Raw genomic sequence first — 18931 nt, 5'->3', positions numbered from 1 at the left:
TCCCAGAGCTTGTACGTAGAGTCGAATCAGTGGTCGCTTCATCTCCAGCGGTCATACAACAGTTTCAGGTATTTTCTGAAAGTACAAGCAAACATTAAACATCCTTCTTACTCAACTATAAATGACATGACCGCTGCCACACTCTTCCATAATCGACCTGCAGCAAGAAAGCCGTTCTCTTTGCGTGTGAGGAATCTTAGTGAGGAAATGGGTGTTCCACTGCTTGAACAATGTCCTATGGCTCCAGCGAAACTGTTGCCGCCGTGGCACTGGCAACTCATAGAGTGTGACACATCGTTCCTGGAGGTCACTAAACACGCGCCAGAGGCACACATTAAAATGCATTTCTTAGAACTCCAGTCTAAATACTCGTGTACACAGCTTTACACAGATGCTTCCAAGTCACATGCCGGGGTATCTTATGCAGCCGTCGGCCCATCCTTTTCGGAATCCGGTGTACTCCACCCGGAAACGAGTATCTTTACGGCTGAGGCCTATGCACTATTGTCGGCTGTGAATCATATAAGGGCATCAAAACTTCAAAAAGCAATTATATTTACAGACTCCCTAAGCGTGGTGAAAGCTCTGATGTCACTCTGCAAAAACAAAAATCCTGTACTTACTGAGCTCTATTCCAGTTTATGCAGAGCGTATATATCTAACCAGCATGTGACTATATGCTGGGTGCCTGGCCATAGAGGCATTGAGGGTAATGTGCTTGCAGACCAGTTGGCCACATCAACTACATCGCAAGCTATTAATCCTGCGGCTACTATTCCTCCCGCAGATCTGAAGCCTTTTCTGCGAAGAAAACTGCGAGACCACTGGCAGCGCTTGTGGGACGCTGAAACAAATAATAAGCTTCACTTAATTAAGCCACAGTTAGGTTTCTGGTCACCCGCAACGAAAACACGACGAACTGATGTCCTGTTCTGTCGTCTAAGAATAGGACACACATATGGTACTCACAATTTTCTGTTGAATGGAAATGATCCTCCAACCTGTGGTAGATGTAGTGAGAGGCTGACCGTCCTCCATGTCCTCGTAGAGTGCCGGGAAGCCGAAACAGAAAGAAAGAAATATTTTCCACAAGCGTACCGATATCATGTCCCGCTTCACCCCATTATGTTTCTTGGCGAAGAACCGATTTTTAATGTCAAAGCAGTCGTCGATTTTTTGAACGATGTGGTCCTGCATGTTATTAGCCCAACTAGTTCGTAGCGCATCCTCTCTCCAGAGGATGCCGCTGTGATAGTTTTTTTTTATATAGCACATGCCTCCAGGCCCTTGTGGTTCAAGGGCTCTGTTTAGGCAGTAGTGCTTCTTGCCAATTACTGCATCTTAAATATTTTAAATATCGTGTCATTACCTCTCAATGCATTCTTCATTTCATAGCACACCTCATGTCATTGCCATGATTTTAGTACATGTATATTTTACGCATTTTACAGCGATTATTTTTAGGCCCTTTTACAGCCACGCTTCATCTACTTCTCAGAATTCATCGCCCCACTGCACATTCACAAACACTGGCATGGCGCTCTTTGGCCACAACTGGCCCTTGCGCCATAAAACACCACACATCATCATCATCATCACCATCACATCGTGAGTAGCTTGCCACCAGCTACAGGCAGCGAGGTCCGCGATTTGCTTCTCGCCCCACCTGCAGAGAACACCTACCAAACTTTGAAGGCGACACTCATTCGACGCCTCACACTATCCGAACCCGAACATTTACGGCAGCTCCTGAACGACACGATCCTTGGCGACCGCACACCATCTCAACTACTGCGCCACATGCAGCGTCTTGTGGGAAGCGTTATAGATCTTAACAGCACGTCGCTGTGCAAGATATTTCTTCAGAGTCTCCCCGGCAACGTGCGCGTGGTGCTTGCTACGGTGGCTGAAAAGGATCTCGGCAAGATGGCCACCATCGCTGACACCATCATGGCAGCGGCAAACCACTCCGCCTCCGTCGCTAACGTGCAAGTGGCGAGTGCTTCCGTCCCCTCTTCCAACAAATTCCTCGAGCTTCGCGAAGACATCGTGTGCCTCACCGAAACAGCGGCAGCTTTGCAGGCACGCACCTCGCGCCCTTTGGAGCAGCACAGTGTACTGCCACAGCAGCTGCGACTCCGTTGGTGCTGGTACCAGAGGAAACATAGCGATGCTGCATGCTGCCCTGTCACGCTGCCCTGTCAGATGCCCTGTCACGAAGTCATGTCAACGCCTTTAGCCTTTCCAAGGGAACTGATTTGACTCGGCTGGTGGCAGCTCAGCAAGCAGATCAAGAACTCGGTCAGTTGCTGACAACAACAACCGCGCTGAAGTTGAAATGGCTACATGTGTCCAGCTCAAAAGACCGAGTGTGCTGTGACTTAACAAGGGACAACCCTTGTCCTTTTGTTCCTTCTGGCCTTCGTCGTACAGTCTTCCAGTCGCCGCACAAGCTGGCGCATCCGGGTGTTCGGACGACACAAAAGCTAGTGACGGCAAGGTACGTCTGGCCATATATAAATCTAGATGTCCGGCAGTGGACACGAGAGTGCATCGCCTGCCAGCGCTCCAATGTCCAGTGCCACACCATGACGCCATTGGCGAGGTTCCCAGTGCCAGATGAACGATTTGAGCATGTACACTGGGACATTGTCGGAACGCTACCACTTTTATTACTCACTTGCGTGGACAGATTTACACGCTGGGTTGAAGCTGTGCCTATCGCAGACATCACCGCTGACACAACTGCCCATGCTTTTTTTGTACCACTGCGTGGCTCACTTCGGCGCGCCGTCCACAGTTACGACTGACCGTGGCAGGCAGTTCGAGTCGGCTCTTTTCGCCAGCATAACACGGCTGATCGGCACCTCTCGCATCTGAACTACTGCCTACCATCCTCAGAGCAACGGTATGGTAGAGCACTTCCACCACCAGTTGAAAGCGGCTCTCATGGCGACGGAAGGGCACAGTTGCACCGAAGCACTACCGCTCGTCCTTCTTAGTATCCGCACAACGCTGAAAGCCAACATTGGCTTTCATTGGTGCCGAGCTGGTGTATGGAACAGCACTGCGATTGCCTGGCAAATTTTTTACATGCTGTGGAGATGAAAGCCCTGTAGCTACTGGCGACTACGCCAGCCGGCTGCGCAACAATATGGGCAAGCTTCGCGCCACACCACCGCGTCAGCCAGCGCCGCGACCCGTCCACATGCACCCAGAGCTATGATCCTGCTCCCATGTGTTTGTGCGGCATGACGCAGTGCAGCGACCTCTTCAACCACCGTACGACGGCCCTTTCAAAGTCCTCCATCGTACAAACAAGCAATTTACTGTGGACATTCGTGGTCGACGTGAGGTAGTCTCTACTGACCGTGTGAAACCGGCTCATATGAAGAACTCTGAAGGTCCCGCGGCTGTCGCGACTCTTGTCAGAGCAACGAAAGAACCAACTGCAAATTCCTCCCGAACAACAGTGCAGCACAAACGCAGTGGCATGCGAGCCACTGTTCCCGTTGTACTGGACCTGTAACGTTCGGCAGCTCACTGGGGAGGAAGTGATGTAGTGAACTCCATCTGCCGCGCCGCTATAATTGGCGCGCGTTTAAATGGCTAGTTTATAACACCACTCTTGAACACCATGTTGTGCACCTGAAAGGCAAGTCTGTTGGTGCACGCGCCTCCCAGTGTCTCATGAGAGAATAAAAAAGTTTAGTCTTTGTTTGGAACTCATCGCTCACGGTCTCATTGCTCTTCGCCCGCGCTAGCAACCAACAGTGTCATTCTTCTGCCTGTCCATATAGAGGCTTGGTTAAGATGCCCTCTTCGTCATGCTAGGGTGAAAAAATTTTGTAATAAATTGAGATTAACATGAAATACATGTCTTCTTTAGATAGTTGCTCCGTCCGATCTGATGCCTCGCTCGATTCCCCTGCCGATGCTTCATAGGCTTCATTGCCTCTCTGCTCTCACACTGGTGGCCAGGGCAGGCTCCTGTTATTTCAGCATCCAGTGAAGGTATACGCCTCGGCGGTGTCTGGATAATTAGACTCATTCACTCTGATTTGGAACTCGAGATGAGTTAATTCCATTTGTATTTTTCAATTACGTTTGCATAGCGTGATTCCTGTCATGAACTTGCGATAGTGCTGCAATGCATAATACTAATGCGCCAGAAGTCCACCGTGAGGCGGCCCTATCACAAAAATCTGGATTTATGTCTGCCCTAACGCGCCCCTAAATCTTAGTTCTCCATTTCGCTTTTTTCAAACTGTGGCCGCAATAGCAGATCCAGCTTCATCATCACTGTGTGCATTAGCTAGAGAAGCGGCTAATCACTTTGAGCATGCTAATGTTAGCGAAAATTGAAGGCTCGCTAAAGAGTCAAAGCAGTGCCACGAATGAGCGAGCTACTCGAACACCAAGCTGAGTCATGCTAGCAGACTATTGAATTGCTATGTCAAAGCATAACTTCATGTGCGGTGTGGCAACATCCTAAAAAAACACTTTTTGAGTGTTTCCATTGCTTCGAATGTGGCATTGTTCAGCAAAAAAAAGAAAAAAAAGAAAAAAAGAGACCTCTTCTTTCATGCTGAGAACGTGTGCAGCGGCATACAACATTTGTCATACGTGAAAGCGAATAATTTTGCTATTGGCTTTTCGCTCCATTTCTGTTCCTATAAGCAAGAGCATGCATGCAGGTTCAATGCTAGCACAATGCTGGCAGAACAGTTCGTCCATGCCAGTGTTGACTCGACTTGCTGCGCGAGGCACTGATAGTTCTTGCTCCGACACGCTGCCCCGGTAGTGTCAGGAATGTATATGCTATTATGAAGGCAAATTATTTTTGTGGGCTACTCTTAATGAATTGACACACGCTTATTTTTGTACAATCTCAAAACTAAGGAAAGTGAAGACATTTGTTCCCTCGGCCTAAGAAAATCCAAATTTCTGCAGGTAAAGTGACCAAGGCAAGCATGGAAAAGAAGTGCGCGTGCTTCTCCGCCTGCTCGATAGCCAGCTCCCAGCACCGTGTTTTTCAGGAGCTGCTACCCTCAATAAACGTCACGTCGCCCGTTCTCTCACAAGGCACGTGACAATATGTAAACAAATTTAGCCACAGATTTCAGGTCGTGCCTGCTAAGTACGATGTCCCAGTTGTTTTTTTTTATGCCCGTCAAATTAGCCCAAATGAGTTCTCGTACCACGAGACAAGGGTGTATGAAAAATCATGCCAACCATTTCGTGCACTGTGCTGTGGTCTATGAGATACCTCTCAGCTGTGGCAAGTTCTATGTGGGCTAAACGGGCCAATGCTTAAATGACTATCTGAGGGAGCATTCATTCAAACAATTTATTTGAAATAAACTGGGTGGTGCCACGTACGTTGCAAGGCCTGCTCACGTGAGCCGTGCTTTCGCACATTATGATCCTGGGCACAAGCAGCACCAAACCAGCACATGAGCTCATGAAGGCATACGTTATCAGAAAGATCCTGCACATGTTAGTAACACTTCAATTACCTTATATTCCCCAGAGATGCACTTGTTTAAGGCCGCTTTGTAGCATTACGAGACAAACTAGCACTGTCACAACATTCATGTCTTGTGTGCGCACAAAATTTGCATCGTATGTTCCATCCTTTGAATCATTAAATCAGTTGGTAGTTCGCACTTTCGTGTGCATGTGTTCTTCCTGTGTAAATATATTTTTGCACACAAGAACATTGTTTAGCAGACTTCACCAACTTGCTCAAGAGGAAGTCCTATCGAGTCTCAAAATTTTTCTTCACGGGCTTTTCTTTTCCGAGAGAAATTCTGTCACTGCACGGCACTCTGAACAAAGTCACGAGTGGTTGACAACTTTACTGATAAATATGGGAGAAAAGAAAGGTTATAGAGGCAAAAATTGTAACATTGTCACTCAGATAGATGTCCTAATGCAAAGCCTAAAACGTTTTTGTTAGACAAGAGGATCAGGGTAAGGCTCAAGACTTATCAGCATTCTATTGTACAGATCAAGGGAATAACCAAACAAGCCCTGTGAAGTGCAGCAAAGTGCAGGAAGACTCATACAATGGAAACTTGCCATTTGCTTGAGAGTGACATGGGCCTGCAAACCTACACCGGTCATTTTGCATGCATATTACATCTACAACATAGGGCAGGTTCCTGCAATAAACCTACGTCGTGTTTGCATACAAGATGCGAGGTATATTTCTACAAGCATAGTACCTCGCATAGCACCAAAAGAAGTAATGCTAGATAGCAGCTTAGCAAGCTAGCTGGAATAAATCTAAGAAAATTTCTTGGTTTTCAAGGCAGCTAAACTTTACAGCAAAATTGGGCCCGAGTAGAACTATCAGCGGCTGGGCCACGTTCCCCAACATATGTCTTTATCGCTTATATTCGGGTTACTCAACATGTGCTTTTTGAACTGTGGCGAGACTTGCTCAAGCAAGTCGTGATTCGCTAGCAACCAAAATCCGAGATAAACAGGGAAACAGAACATGCAAGGCAAGCAACAGTAGAGGTAAACGCTACATCGAGTGTCATAAAAAAGTATGCAACAGCTCACTTACTCGCGCATTATCTGCAACGTACAAGTCTCACGAAGGAGGAAACGAAATTGTTTCCCGATCGATGCCAACCTAAGCGGCAACGGCAGCAACAAGAGTTTAAAACGAGTTTAAACCTTTACACCATCAGACAAAAAAGTGCTGCCTAGCTGGGAGCACACATGCGCCTAATTCACAACAGCAAATTCAACAAACAAGAGCAACAGTACTGAAAAACGGAATGCACAAGACCACGCGATACCAACCATAAACGCACTGCAAGGCGTAAAGAAACGAGCGGCTCCAGGGTTGCGCCCTTGTGTCGCTCGTGATCGCAAGCTCGGACACGATCCAGCTCTTCCAACGCAACTAGACAGAAGAATATTCTAGCACACATTACACTAAGAAACCATAAAATTGAAGCAGCTCCAGCAGCATGCACTGCATCGCGCGCAAAAAAATTAACCGGAACACGCCATACTTGTTTAAACAACGTCAAGATCACGTGGCCACAACTCTGACGTCACTTCCGTGCGTGGCAGCAGCGCTCTCCACTTGGACTTCGCTGGTGCCACGCGCGGGTCAGCAGCTATTGCCTATATAAAAAGTAGCGCCATCCACTTCCCTCCTCCTCCGTTCCACTATCGCGCTCGGCGCGACCAGCGCGATCGAGGCGCGATATCGACAGTGGCGCCGCCTGCGTCGGGCCTGCCGTGGCAGACGACAGCTAATGCGCTACGAGAGGAAATCCGAGGAATACTTCGATCGCGCCCTGCGGAGAAGTTTTTGAGGCGCGATTTTGCTTCGTCAGTCAGTAACTGGTCTTAATAATGCCGTTTTTGAAGTAGCAACGCAACGATGCGAGACGGCGCAGATATCAAGTGTGCAGCAAGCGTTTGCGCACGCCGGATGGTAAACAGAAAAAGCCTTTTGCCCTCGCCTTGTCGGTTGCGGCAACTTAAGGCGCAGCAGCATGCCATCACAACGAAGTTCTTGTCCATAACAAGTTTGATCCGTTTGTGCGTACAGCACTTTCGTCGCACAGGCCCGAGAATGGCAGTCGGAGCGCGCTGGAAAGAAAAAAATATACAAAAGCGCAACGCGTGCTTCCACGTGATACGGATTGGCCAATGGGGGAACGGAGGACGTTGGGGCGACAGGAGGCGGCAAGGAGGAAACGCCGGGGTGAGCGCGGTGGCGGCAAGATCTAAGAATGGCGCTACTTTTTATATATAGGGGCTTTAATTCTCGACAAAATCGATGCGATAACGACGCACAAAGTCAGTCATGACAATGAACTGTCCATTCCCTGTCTATTGGGGGAATGGCAACGCAGTGCTGCGGCATGGCTGTTCACCGCAGATGCTTTCACTGAGGCGGCTATTAAGGCCGCCGCTTTACCAACTGAAACGACACTCTAGCCATAGAGACGGGGACAACGGCTGTCGCTGCAAAATTGCTCTGCGGCATTGTAGGATCCGTAGTGACGCAGCACAGTGAAAATGCACCAGTTTATCTGCGTGCGCGAAGTCTCCGCGATGCATTGCGAAGAAGAGCGTGCTGCCCCAGCGACACAATTCATCGCATGTCACCGCTTGCCCTGTAAAGGTGCCTCCGTTCGCATGTATGCAGAATTTGAGTGTGTTGTTCACTCCAATGTGCTTGCCGATTGCCTCTACTGCTGAGCTAACAGCGATCGCAGATGGATATCGTAACGACAGCGCAGTTATCGCATTTCGACGGGTGAGGGCTCTTGTATGCAGTTAGGAAATTAGACTTCCAACGCAGGAAGGTGTTGCAATTGTTTAGTGTGCCGTGCTTGTGATGAAGAAATGCCATCGCACTGGGTGCGTTTGCGCTGACCGCTGACCGTGTTTGCGACACTGCGGGTCCGATACATCACTGATGACAGAGCAGCCATCTCAAATGACAGCTGCGATGCGTTGTCGTTGGAAAACACTACACACTGCTGAAGATAGTCGTCCACCGCGGCGCATCGACGCCTTGCAAGCAGCTACAGTGACCTGCCGATAATTATTTGCTGTGTGCTACATCGCCACAATGCAGGCAATGAACCGTTTTGTGGGGCCATCACAGCCCAAGAAGATATATGCATAAGCCCGCGAAAGTCGACGCTTTTTTTATATAGTAGTGCTCAGTACATCACCAATGACAGTGCGTTGTGCGTGTTTTATTTCGCCGGTCAAGATTGTTAGTGCATCTCAGTTCCGCACCACGTCGCTGTTGCCGAAAAATAAGGATGAACACCTTCCTGGGCAGTGCCTTGCTATTTGAGGCTCGAGCCGGTTGCCTAAGGACGAAAACATATCGGAACAAATATTCGGAACTAGATGAGACATGTGCATGCTGCAGTAAAGATCCAGAAACCACTCAGGACATCCTGATGGAATGCGACGGGATCCACCCAGCGAGAACCGTAGGTAACGTGCAACTCCCAGAAGCGCTTGGTTTCAAAGTGGAAGGAAACATAAACAGATCAGCCGTAGAGATCAGCAAGAGACGATTGGAGTACTGGTGGAAAAAAAGCAGGGAAAAGATGGATACGAACTGATCTCTTAAAATCATAGGCAGCGGCACAAGGTAAATTTTTGAAAAAGAAAAATAATAATGAGAGGTATACAAAAATGCTAGATAAAGAACATGCATAGTATACCTGATTAAATCAAGCAGGTTAGGTGACTATTTGTCGCCGCCCTGTTTCAAAGGGGATGCCAATAAATCATCATCATCATCATCAAGTTGGGCGTGGCCCAACCATGGTGGGCGCGCACAAGAGTTAAATGCCTCGCGTGGGGCGTGACCTATGGTTTTGATTGACAGGCGAACTCGTGCCAAGCTCGTACATCGCGATACCCCCCTCGAGTTGAGCTCGTGAACATGGCGGCGGCAGCAGCCTGTTTCATCGCATCCAGCGGCAGTAAGCGTCAATATGACCATCTGGACCCGTTCACCTACATGACCGACGTAGAGTTTCGTGTCATTTTTGCCTTTCCAGAACGTCAGTGTGCTGGCTGTGTGACGAGTTCGGCGAAGGCCGTCGTCTGCGGAGACAGCGTGGCGGGCAAATTGTGCTTTCCGAGCTCAGAGTGGTGTGACTAGGCTGCGGAGGAAAAGTTCGTGCGATCGCTTCAGCTCTCTGGTGTTTCAAGCACTGCTCGTCCACCCCGCCGCAGCCCCAGGCCAAGTCCGGCGTCGTCGTCGGAGTACTGGGGCACCTGCGAGCACGTGGGGTTCAACCCGGACCAACCAACCTGCGCAGGCGAAGTGGTCACATTATATTGGAAGGCTCAGAATGGACGCCGGGCTGCCTTCCGGTGCCACTGCTGCCGAAATCAGTTTTCGCAGTTACACGGTACCGCTGCACTGCACGGGCAGAGAGGCGAATGAAGTTACTTCGCCAACACGGACCGCCTCGGCCGTCCGAACGACTCTCCAGACGGCAAATGATTTGGCTCACGTACTGCCTGAGTCGCGGCGTAGACATATGGCTGTTGAAGGAGATGACCGGAGACTTGTTTCCTCTATCGGAGCACGCCATCGCCGACTAGAGAAACTGCCCCCGTAAGTTCGCGAGGGACGAGCTGTTGGCGCAAGCTCCACTCGGTATCGAGTGCCGAGTGCCTTTTTCGACGTGTGCCTTCTTCGCGGCGAAAAAAGTACAATCGAGGCCGCCTAATGTCGGGCGACAACTTTCCGCTGGGCCGCCAAAATTACGGCGGTGTTAAATCGGTGGTGGTCCATGGTGGTCCATGGTGGCCCATGGGTCTTCGGCATGTTCTGCGCGACCAGAGCGGTGCTGCGACTTTCAAGGTCGACCGACGAAAGGCGACGATGCTAGGTGCCATTATTGCAGCCAATGTTCAACCGGGGACAATTATTCATAGTGACGAATTGGCCGCATACAAATATATTGTAGCGGCAATGCGCGGAGGTTAGAAGAAGACAAAGAGGTGGCGTGGAGCGCGCGCTTGAACTGGGCGGTTGATCGTACCGGACTGGTTTTCGCCTTCGGCTGCTCCCTTCATGTGTTCTCATCTATCATCACCTGTAAACAAACCCATACCTTCGTAACAATATCACAAATTTAATGGATGCTAACGGGGCTATGCCTCAATCTGCATTGGGAGATAGTCAACCACAGCGTGAACTTTGCTGACCCCATCACGGGCGTTCACACGGAAAAAAATGTCACAGTTTCGCTCTAAGGGCAAAGCAATGAATGCGATAGCAACACAGCAATGTCATACGAAGTAAGGTGAGCGGCTTTGGTAGCAATATGAATTGTAGTAAACATGAGCTGATTAAGTAAGCAGGTGTGCTGCGGCGTAAGTAGACCGACATGAAGAGAGACTCGATAACCACGAGAAGGCGCGTGTGAAACGGTGGTGTTGAGAAGCGCTTCCCGTGGGCAGCGCGTGCGAAGGGACACACCTGTAGCGCTGCACTGCCGATCCGGGCAGCATTGCATGTGTAGCGTGCGTTGGAAAATGTGGCCCGACTATTACTAACTGAATGAACAAGCGTGGTGTGAGCGCGCACAAACAAACATGAATAGATCACACTGAATGACTGCAGACAACGACTGTCAAAACGCTGGCAGCAAGCGTATGCGCCGCAGCGGGCGAAGGTACGTGCGGTCTATCGCTTCAACGGAAACTGAGCGTCGAATGCACAGCGCATAAAAGGTTAAAGCCGTGTGGAGATAAGAGACGGTGCGGGCGAGCGACGAGCGCGGTTGTTGGCAGAGTAGAAGTGCGCCCCCCCCCCCGCTCCCTCCGGCGCTGGCTTCCCGCTTCCTTGCTTGTGCGTGGGAGATTGAGTGCGTTCGCTCTCCGTGATAGCGCGGGTCCCCGCACGCTTCCGCTCGGGCATACGGCGCGCGGCGAAGATTTTATCTATGCAGAACCTCACGGCGACGGCGACGCGAACAGCATAAATCCGGTTGAAGTGTCCATATAATTGCTATCGCAATAATATAGAAAGTTATTGTCAAAAAGTGAAGCGTCACCTCGTCAGCGATGGGTACAGGGTAACTGCACCGATGCTGCAGTCCCACTTGGGATGGATGTGGTGGCACTCAACGGCCACGTGCGCTGCAAAGACCCTCTCGCGTTTGTTAGAAACCATGGATCGCTCGCGCTGCCCAGTATAAAAACTCTTTCCTGCGGCTGTTAGAAGCCATCTCTCAACGCTTTGCAGTATGAAGGTGCATCGCAAAGTAAAAGAAAATAAAGCGTAGTTTTCTGAGCCTTGTATGAGTGCTTTCCGGCATACCTGAGTGCTTACACCGCAAGCAAGCGGCAAACCACTTCTGCGCTAGCCGACGCTCACTTCGTCTCGCAGCCTTCCTTTAGCGCAAGCAACGAGCCATCTGTTAAAAGCCCAGTGTGAAAACCAGGCGCACACCAATTTGTGCTCGGAAATGGGACCGCAAGCACGTAGCGAGCCGCGCCAATCCAAGACAGAGAAAGAAAGAGAAGGATGAGCGTCCCCTCGTGTATAACGCGAAACGTATTATGCTACAAATTAGCCTAATAAACATCCAGCGTACATCTTGTAAACTTTAAAATACTTATAACGCACAATAATGTGACTAATATTATTGTACTAAATGCATTTATTTTATAACTTGCTTGTGCCTGCAATGCACTCGGTGGAACGACAAACAAGTGAAAGAGGCCACGATCATGCACCGACGGTACGATCACGTGAGGCCCAGTTCGTCGACCGCCCATATGGCAACGCCCAAGGGTTGATTGCCATCCAGAGTGAATCTAGATAAACCAATGAAACTGGAGGCGTGCCAACGGACAAACTTTGCCTTGTTACATCATCTTGGGGCGTCGCCAGAGCTCGTGAAGATCCCGAGTTTCGCCAAACTCGGCGCATTCTGCATAGCACCCCTGATTCCCTAGTCGGGTCAACTAGGGAAGACGAATGTTTTATGAGGAGACACCTTGCGTGCAGTGGTGTCCGGACGTGTTCTGATATCTGCTCAGACATGTAGTGAGCTGAGACTTTCAAAGTGCTCTCCCATGGAGTGGGCTTCCATATTTGGAGCCCCTGTAAATATGTAGAATAAACCCTTTTCTCTATCGCTCTTACTCCCGGACGTACTCACCCCTTTGAATGAAGGATCACCGGCCTAAATGCTACCCATTCAGAACAAACTGGATGGCAGCTGTGAGATGAATCCCAACCCCGAGCCGCGACCAACTGGATGGCCGAGGTGAGATTGACCCTTCAGCCAACGCCAGTCGCCGGCATCTCGTTCACGACCAGCTGGATGGACGCGGTGAGATCGACCCTTCAGCCAACGCCAGTCGCCGGCATCTGGTTCGCGATCACTGAATCGCCGTGGTTATATGGACCCTGCAGCCAACGCCAGTCACCAACAACTGATTCACGAGCGACTGGATTATAGCGGCAAGATGGAACCTGCAGCCAACGCCAACTGGTTCGCGAGTGGCTGGATGAATGCAGCGCATCATAACTGCACGGTAAAGGGTGGGTGCCTGGCTTTGCGCTTGAGTCATCGGATCATTTAGCCTAGACTTTCTAAAAACCGATGGAGCGTGTACAACTGCCCATTTTGATACTGTGGTTGTTGCGCATCCAAGCAGAAAGCAGCTTTCAGCATAGATCTGAACTAGCTACTGAATCCAGACCTCATACTTGTGTGGGAGTAATTTGGACGTTGAGACTTACCGGAATTGTAATCAGTTAAAAGGCGACCCAGGATTTACGTCTTCTTGCAATTGATTCGATGCGGTGGAGCAGTACTTGGGGACTTGGTGCTACTTCTGTGTGTAGGCATTTGGTTTCTGCTATATTTTCCAGGCTTCAAATTCTCTTGCGAAAACAGAATTGAACCACTGGTAGTTTTTTTTTAGTTGCATTGCAATTTGTGTGGATTTCGCTGCAAGTATTGTGGAATAGCTGAGCCAAAGCCTAAAGGAGTGACCATGGACCTCATGAGTTTGACGAGAGCTAAGCTAGCTTGTTGCGGTTGTGTGAAGAGCTCGATGTACAGGTAGAGGATGATAAATCAGAAGCCGAAATTAGAGCCATTTTAGAAAGAAACAGGGATCAGAAATACCTTGAACATTTCGGAAACTTAATTCTTATTATTATTATTATTATTTGATTTGAAAACATATACACAGGAAAGAGAAAGCGAGAAGCAAGGCTGGCAACTGCCACCAGAAGGGGCACAACGCCTGCCTACTCTTCGGAAAGGACGAGAGAAACATAGAAGGAAAGATAGGAAGGAGGGGAGGAAAGGAAGAGCGAGATGACAAATCTCAAAGAATAAAGTAAAACATACAGTAGCGCCTGCAGGTCAAGCTACTAAAGAATGTAAAATAAAAGAAATAGTTGCGGGGTAAGAAACGTGCCCCTAAGTTCGTTGCTTCTACAAAAGTAAAGAGAGCACGATGAGCTTGATCACGTCGAGACGCACAACCACTGGGGTATAAACATTCATCTAGAGTCGTACACCGCAGGCCAAGGAGATGATAGTCCCTTACTAGCGATATGCGTTGCGCACTGAAAGCGGGACATTCCAATATCAGGTGCTGAAGTGTTTCGCAGCCACCGCACGACGTACACGATGGACTAGTCACACGTCCTTGTCTGTATAAACGTTCGTGCACATTAACACAGCCAACCCTTTTCTTGAGTAGTTGCGCTCTAGCGCGACGAGGCAAGCCTCGTCGCGAGCACGCGGCGGGAACGTTCCATTTGCGACGCGCTGGTCTGGATGCTGCTTGAGTAGGTGACGACGAATCAGCAGGCGAGCGTCATCAAGCTTGCACAAAATTTCAGGGCAAGCACAGTCGTTATGAGTGCAAGTTGAAGCCAGTCGATCAGCCTCTTCATTTCCGGCGATCCCTACGTGCGAAGGTATCCATTGAGCAACCAGAGATACCCCATGTGATAAAATTTTGTTGGCAGAGTCAGTAATGCTGCGCACAATTGGGCAATCAACCTGACTGCGTTGTAATCTGCTAAGGGCAGCGCGGGAGTCCGTAAATATGACAATCTTCGGCGGTGTGGTTAACTCCTCTTGCACGTATTTCAGTGCAACATTAATTGCTGCTAGCTCCGCAGTTGTTGACGAGGCTGGATGGGGTATATGGAATATACGTCGTACTTGAGTTGAAGGGCAGAAAAAAAGTTGCAGAGGCGCCTTGACCGTCGCTGTGTACAGATGCATCTGTAAATACTTGAAGGTAATCTGGAAATTCCTCGAACATGTGCGACTGAGCCAATTGGAATATGGCCGAAACAGGCATATCAGACTTTTTGTGTATGTCAGGGATTGCAAGGTAAATGGGCAGCGCGTGTTTGGTGATATCTAGCGGCGGCGAAGGCGTAAATGAAGCATCATGTTCAGAAATGTCAGTAATGTTCATAAATAATGCCGCCATTTTTCCCATGCGAGCAAAACGGGCGGTGAATCAGACGATCAAGGAGCATTTGACCATTCGATGCGCGGTGCAGACGCTCAATATGAAATAGAGCTCTCTGGTCTGCTTGTAGCCTTAGAGGCAAATGATGTGCTTCAGTGAGTAATGGAACTAATTGCGCCTCACGAGGTAATCCGAGCATTATTCGAAGGGCAACGCGATGATCACATTCCAGTTGGGCCATCAAACTAGGTGGGACGTTCAGGAATGGTAACGCATACATCATGCCTGAGAGTACAGATGATTGGTACACCTGCAGAGCCGTTGTTTGGTCACGGCCAGCACCTCTAGCAGTCAAGGCGGCCACATAGTTAAGGATGGATCGCGATTTGCGTCGTAAGAATTTAATGGCAGGACGCCAAGAGGTGGGATCATCCACAATTAAGCCCAAATAACGGTGTTCTCGCACCCAGCTTATCGGCGTTTCGTCAAGGTACAGTCGGCTCATTGTTCGACGAGCGCGCTGTTTAGGGTGGTATGCTATTGCAGCCGACTTAGCAGGTGATATCTGCAGGCCAACTACACCCAAGTACTCCGAAATCGCGTTCAGAGCTCTTTTCAAGCTTGCACGAAGCCGCGGGCCAAGGTGCGAAGGGCCACTTATCCACAGAGCAATATCATCTGCATAGATAGCTATGCTCACAGGGAAGTCACTGTCTCGAGGCAAGCGACTTGGAAGCGCGGCGAGTACTGTGTTAAACAGAAGCGGCGATAAAACGCTGCCCTGTGGGACACCGCACTTAACAGTGCGGGATTCACTTGTTATTGCTCCAACACGCACTTTCATCCGGCGCTCCGATAGGAAATTGCACATAAAGCGAAGCAGACGACCCGAAATTCCCGCGGTTGCGGGAATTTCGGGTCGTCTAAATTCTAAAAGAACAGGAACAGGAAGCAGTTGAGCATGAACAGGAATTGAAAAGACGGGAATGGATTAAGCAACAATACGAAGAGATAGAAGCTCTCAATCAAGAGATTGAAATAATGGAACAGGGTTTTGACGTGGAGGAACAGAAATGTCAGGCACCCGTAGATGTAGCTAGCGCACGGAAAGGGCAAACAAGTAGCACGCACGGTTCTACGACGGTAGACAGAGAGGCTGATCCCCGTGAGCCTAATGGTACGTTCACAGGTGAGGACAGATCCGTAGACCGTGACGTAGTTCTTGAGAAGCCCGTTAATGGGGACCGTATTGAGCGCGACGAGATACTGTGGCAATGGAATACTAGAGAAGCACCTAGGCCAGCTGTGGACGATTTGGCACAGTTGTCCGGGGAGTACGTCGCGAAGGTAGCTCTTGCAGAAGTACGAAGTGGGCCCGATTCGTCAGACAAGAGCACCAGTCCAATCGGTCAGGAAAGTGCGCTAAAGCACAATGCAGGCAGGGCAATGCAGTTGTGGACAGCTCCCAGGAATACGAGCTACGTTTCGCAAAGGAAAATAGCTGCATTGTCCCTGAGTGTTTGAAGCTCTCCGCCAGTCGAGGTAGCATTGAGAGGACTGATTTACCCTCAAATCATTCAGACTGTGCGATTGAGACGGAAATCATGACCAACGATATAAGTGCCGGTCAGCAGGAGATGCAAAATGAGCACTAGAAAACGTGCTCGGATGAAGCGGCGTCGCTAAGTTAGGAATGCGGTAGACAGGGCAACGCGGCCGAATAAAGGCACTAAACCCAGTGGGGAGCGCAGTCAAAGGGTTCGAACGGCGCGTTTGTTCCTTGGACTGTTTCCAGACAGGGCGCGGCCGATCCGCCGGGCGAGAAAGAAGAGAAAGGACCGATCAGCGCGAAGGTGGACAAAAGCGAAGGTGGCGCGAAGGGGGCAATTATGTTCCTCCTCGTTCGGTTCTTTTCGAGGTGCATTAGGCATAACACTGGAGAGCGAGCCGGTAAGTCGAGCCGAATTGGTCATGCGTGGCAATGAAATCGCAGTGCGATGCCAAAAAGGCATGCTGCCTATTTGTAAAGTGTCGGGGGTGGGCAGCGAGTAGAATAACCTACGTGCCCTTTTTATTCCCTCGTTGACAGGACAAGTTTTGAGACCGCGCCCGCCTCGAGTACGACTTAAAGATTTGACGCAACCGTAGGCTATTCGGAATGAAAAGCAGCAATACTGGTTTTCTGGAAACAACAGTTTGTTTGTTTCATTATTTTTACTGTTTTGTTAAATTTTTTGACATCTCCGAGACTTGAGATCCTTTGGATAAGCACATTTCGAGCTGTTTCTTTAGTGTCTGTCCTTTGTGGACAGGAGAAAGAAATTGTTAGTGCGCGAGTCGCACGTATTACATGTGAATTTTGTCCGCAAAGTTAAAGCGACTCTGACAGTACAACCATGACGCAACTGTGGCTCTCAGTGGCACTAGTACGTGCGATACTAGCGGATGTAAGGCTGTTCATGGCGTTTGCGCTGCATATGATATTGCAAGAGAGCAACGTGATGACCCGAGTTTGGAGCCACTTTTCTCTGCAGCGAAAGAGTCGACATCATGTAGTTTTTGTTTTCGGGATGGACTGTTGTATAAGAAGAAATTTACCGCGATAGGTTCACGGTTTCTTCTGGTGGTGCCAGAAGCCCTCCGCTCTTCTGTTTTGCGGGTCGTGCACGATGATCCAACTTCAGGTCATTTAGGCTCCACGCGGACACTCCATCGTGCCAAAGAAAGGTTTTACTGGCCTCAAATGCGCAAGACCACGGAGACATACGTAGCCACTTGCGCCGAGAGTCAAAGTCGCAAGAAACCTACTGCAGCTCCAGCCGGTTTCTTACAGCCTGTTGTGCCACCCAGTTCCCCCTTTGAGCAAGTAGGCATCGATCTCATACGACCGTTCCCACGTTCTTCCACAGGCAACCGCTGGATCATAGTATGTGCCGACTACCTGACTCGGTTCTGCGAGACGGCAGCACTACCCTCTGCAACTGCAGGCGAGGTTTCACAGTTTACGCTGCATCGCGTTATGCTTCGGCATGGTCCCCCTCGAGTCATCCTTAGCGACCGTGGCCGTCAGTTCACAGCTGATGTTGTTGAAGAACTTCTACGTTTGTGCGCCTCCAATCTGCGACACTCAACCCCTTATCACTCGCAACCTAATGGGCTGACAGAACGCACGAACAGAACACTTGTGAACATGATTTCCATGTACGTAAGCTCGGACCACAAGAACTGGGACGAAGTATTGCCGTTCCTCACATGCGCATACAACACCGCGCAACATGAGACCACTGGATACAGTCCGTTTTTCCTGCTTTACGCTCGTCCGCCGAGGTACACTTTGGACACTGTCTTCCCTTTTGGCAGTCACGACGACGCTTGTATCGCGGAAACTCTCTGCCGAGCGGAGGAGGCTCGGCGCATCGCTCGATTACGTACTCTAGCGTCGCAAAAGCCGTACAAATCCCGATACGATAGTCGACATCGGCAAGTCACTTACGAACCGGGTGACTTAGTGTGGCTATGGACTCCCGTGCGTAAACGCGGTCTATGTCAAAAACTGCTCGCTGACTATGTTGGACAGTTTATTGTGCTTTAGCGTCTCAGCGAGGTGAATTATAGAATTGCGCGCCTCACTTCCAGTGGGAGACTGTCATCCAAGACCGACATCACGCATGTAGCCCGCCTGAAGCCGTTTATTCAACGAAGGCCCCACTGACTACTCGCCCGGAGGGCTTCGTCTGCGAGAGGAGCCATGTTACAGTGCGTCAAAGGTAGTGGAGCTGCAGCACCAGCAGCAGAAACAACATTAGGAGAGCAGCGAGGAAGGGAAGGACGACGTGTATCGGCACCCACTTGCCCTACGGCTCTCTGCAATAAACGCCTTCTACACACCCCGTAACAATATTTCATTAACATTTATTTAGGGCATCTTCAAGCATTCTACATT

Source organism: Dermacentor silvarum, chromosome 7 (assembly GCF_013339745.2).
Source record: "Dermacentor silvarum isolate Dsil-2018 chromosome 7, BIME_Dsil_1.4, whole genome shotgun sequence".
NCBI lineage: Eukaryota > Metazoa > Arthropoda > Arachnida > Ixodida > Ixodidae > Dermacentor > Dermacentor silvarum.
Note: the sequence above shows the minus strand (reverse complement) of the source record.